At 38.0% G+C, this 2,999-nt stretch overlaps 1 pseudogene; it reads left to right on the top strand.

The window, feature by feature from the left end:
- The first annotated feature begins 549 nt into the window (after positions 1–549).
- LOC112007522 (probable leucine-rich repeat receptor-like protein kinase At1g68400) lies at positions 550–2,671 on the top strand (annotated as a pseudogene).
- The last annotated feature ends 328 nt before the right edge of the window (positions 2,672–2,999 follow it).

Here is a 2,999-nt window from a genome sequence, read left to right as displayed (position 1 = left end):
ATTTCGTAAATTATATCATATTTAAACAAACATGTACATCCAACCTGACATTCATTCATAAAAGAACACTGAAGCTGAACAACAGCCTTTCCCAATCCTAGGATTCTTCACAAAAGAATATCCAAGAGAAACAGTTGGACATTGCCCTTGTTATTGTCTTAGACAAAAGAAACCGTTCGCTGCAATGGAAATAGTGAGGATATCTTTACGAATTCATCGAGCCACATTCCTAGGCCAAGTACCATTTCTACTTGTTGACTTCCCTGCAGCACAGAAACCCAATTACAGTATTTTTTTTTCACCCTGAATTGCATCATGGGTCTGTTCAATTTCCCGAACAGATTCTTGCAGTCACAGTTTTTCTATTGCTGTACAGAAACGTTGTAGGCCAAGGAGGGACTCCATCTGTTGATCCTGATGAGAAGAATGCCCTTTAACAACTCTATTCTAAATGAAAGCTGGAAGGGTGATCCTTGCGATCTTACTTACCCTTGGTATGGCATTCAGTGTTCCACTAAGGGTCATATCATTGGAATAGAGTTGAACGATATGGGGCTAAGCTGGAAAGTCGATGTTAATGAATTCATGAACTTCCCTGAGTTGATTATCCTGAGCTTCCAGAACAATTCTCTATGGGGAAATGTAATGAATTTCTCCTTCAATCACAAGATGAAGATTATTAATCTATCAGGCAACAAGTTAGACGGGACGATTCCAGGTTCGCTTCTAAGTCTTAGTGTCTTGGAGTCATTGCAGCTTCAAGATAACAACTTGACAGGTACTACTATCCCAGAATTTAACCAGTCTAGCATACTATTTTTCAATGTCTCAAATAACATCTCACTGGTACAATCCCAAAAACTCAAACTCTCCAATCATTTGGCTCTGATTCATATTCTGGTAATCCTGGGTTGTATGGTCCACTCTTAACCGCTACCAGCCGCTCTATAAATGGCACAGGAGAGCCCCCTTTGGGAAATTCTCCCCCAAACTCAAATGGAGATATCGTTAAGAATATCTTTCTTGTTTTCGTTGTTATTCTTATAGTAGCTGTGATTTTGCTATTAATTCTGTACTGCCAAAAAGCTCAGATGGTAAAAAAGATGTTGAACGAAGCAAACAAAGAAGAAGCCGGGGAAGGTGAAAAGATTATAGAGGCAGCAGAGAGGAGCATTGTTGTGGTAGCTGAAGAGAGCAGGAACCTCGTATTCATGGAGGATGAACCGGCTTTTGATATCCGTGATGTTCTAAGAGCTTCTGCTGAGGGATTGGGCAAAGGGATTTTCGGGAATAGTTATAAGGCTAAGGTAAGTGGTTGACCAAGCGTTGTGGTGAAGAGGTTAAGGGACTTGAAACCAATGACTAGTGAGGAATTCAAAAGGCAATTGCGAATGATTGGAGATATGAAGCACTCAAATCTGCTTCCCCTCCTTGCCTACTACTACTCCAACGAGGAGAAGTTTTTGCTGTATAACTACGCAGCGAAAGGAAATTTGTTTGATCGCATACATGGTGAGTTTTGTCTTTGCCTCTTCCTTTGTTTCCTTCTGGGTTTTTTTTTTCCCCTGCAGGAAACAATTTCCAATAAGAAAGGAAAGTACATTTGTGACTTTATAACTGTTGATATTGTCTGTTTTGATGGGTGCATAATAAAAGTGGTATTAATAACGCTCACAAGTAAGAAAAAATAATGTTACTTCGATTATATTAGACTATATTAACAGTTTGAAAAATATATATTGTTTACCTAGTTATAATTGGGATACAATTTTGAATTATTGTCTTTTTCAAAAAATCTAATGATGCAGCAAACTTCATAAATTTATTCACAACTATGTACTGAGCTAGTTGTTTGTAATTTGATGTATAATAATTGTAAGTGGTGATCCTATATGAAATTGATATTACTCTAATCATCATGTGTCACTTATAACAAATTATGAAAAAAGAAATTGTGAAATTTGTTATGTCTAATATTTTTGTTAATCAAAATGAAAGTTTTATGTCAATGGACATTGCAGGAGAGAGAGGTGGAGATCGAATTCCATTCAGATGGGATGCGAGATTATCAGTTGCTCGAGGCATAGCTCGAGCCTTGGAATATCTGCACCACAACACCAAGAGCCAAAGCATGGTTCCCCATGGCAACTTGAAATCATCGAATGTTCTGTTTGGTGAAAATGACAAGGTTCTCGTTTCTGACTACGGCCTTGCTTCACTACTTGCACTTCCCATTGCAATTCAACATATGGTATCATACAAATCACCTGAATATAGAAACGGAAGAAAAGTTTCAAAACAATCTGATGTTTGGAGTTATGGCTGCCTCCTTTCAGAACTATTGACAGGAAAGATCTCAGCAAGGACAGCTCCACCGGGTGTCAATGGCACTGTGGATCCGAGTAGTTGGGTTCATCGAGTTCTCAGGGAAGAATGGACAGCTGAGGTATTTGACCTCGAGATATCTATGCAAAGAAACGCAGTTCCTGGGATGCTAAGACTTCTACAAATTGCAATGCAGTGCTTTGATAATACACCAGAGGAGCGTCCTGAGATGACACAAGTGGTGAGAGTGGTAGAAAATATTAAGGTTCCTGAATCAGGGGATGAAAATGACGGATCGTTGGAAGATGGTTCTTTATCAACCTCTGGAACTGGAGAAGAGAAATGATATTGAAGAACTCAAAAATTGCTTCCCCACACCTCCATAAGATTGATTTTAATCAAGAAGAAAGTGAAGTATCTAGTGTTGAGATGATACAATCCATGTCAATGATCAAGAGCCTAGCTTTCATTTAATAAAATAAAATGTGTAATATTTTCGAAAACATTTATGAACCTTGTAAGTCAGTTATGAAACTTCTCAAACAATATCATGTGAAATAGGAAATAAACTGGTTAAGTTTTCACTGTTTACAGAATATAGCTTCCAGTATGCTTGGTTTTTTGTATTTTTTAGTGTGAGTTAATGCCTGGACTATGGTTGATATTTCCATGTT

This window comes from Quercus suber, unplaced genomic scaffold (genome assembly GCF_002906115.3).
Source record: "Quercus suber isolate HL8 unplaced genomic scaffold, Cork oak 2.0 scaffold_78, whole genome shotgun sequence".
NCBI classification, from domain to species: Eukaryota; Viridiplantae; Streptophyta; class Magnoliopsida; order Fagales; family Fagaceae; genus Quercus; species Quercus suber.
Note: the sequence above shows the minus strand (reverse complement) of the source record. Positions and strands in the feature narration are given on the sequence as shown.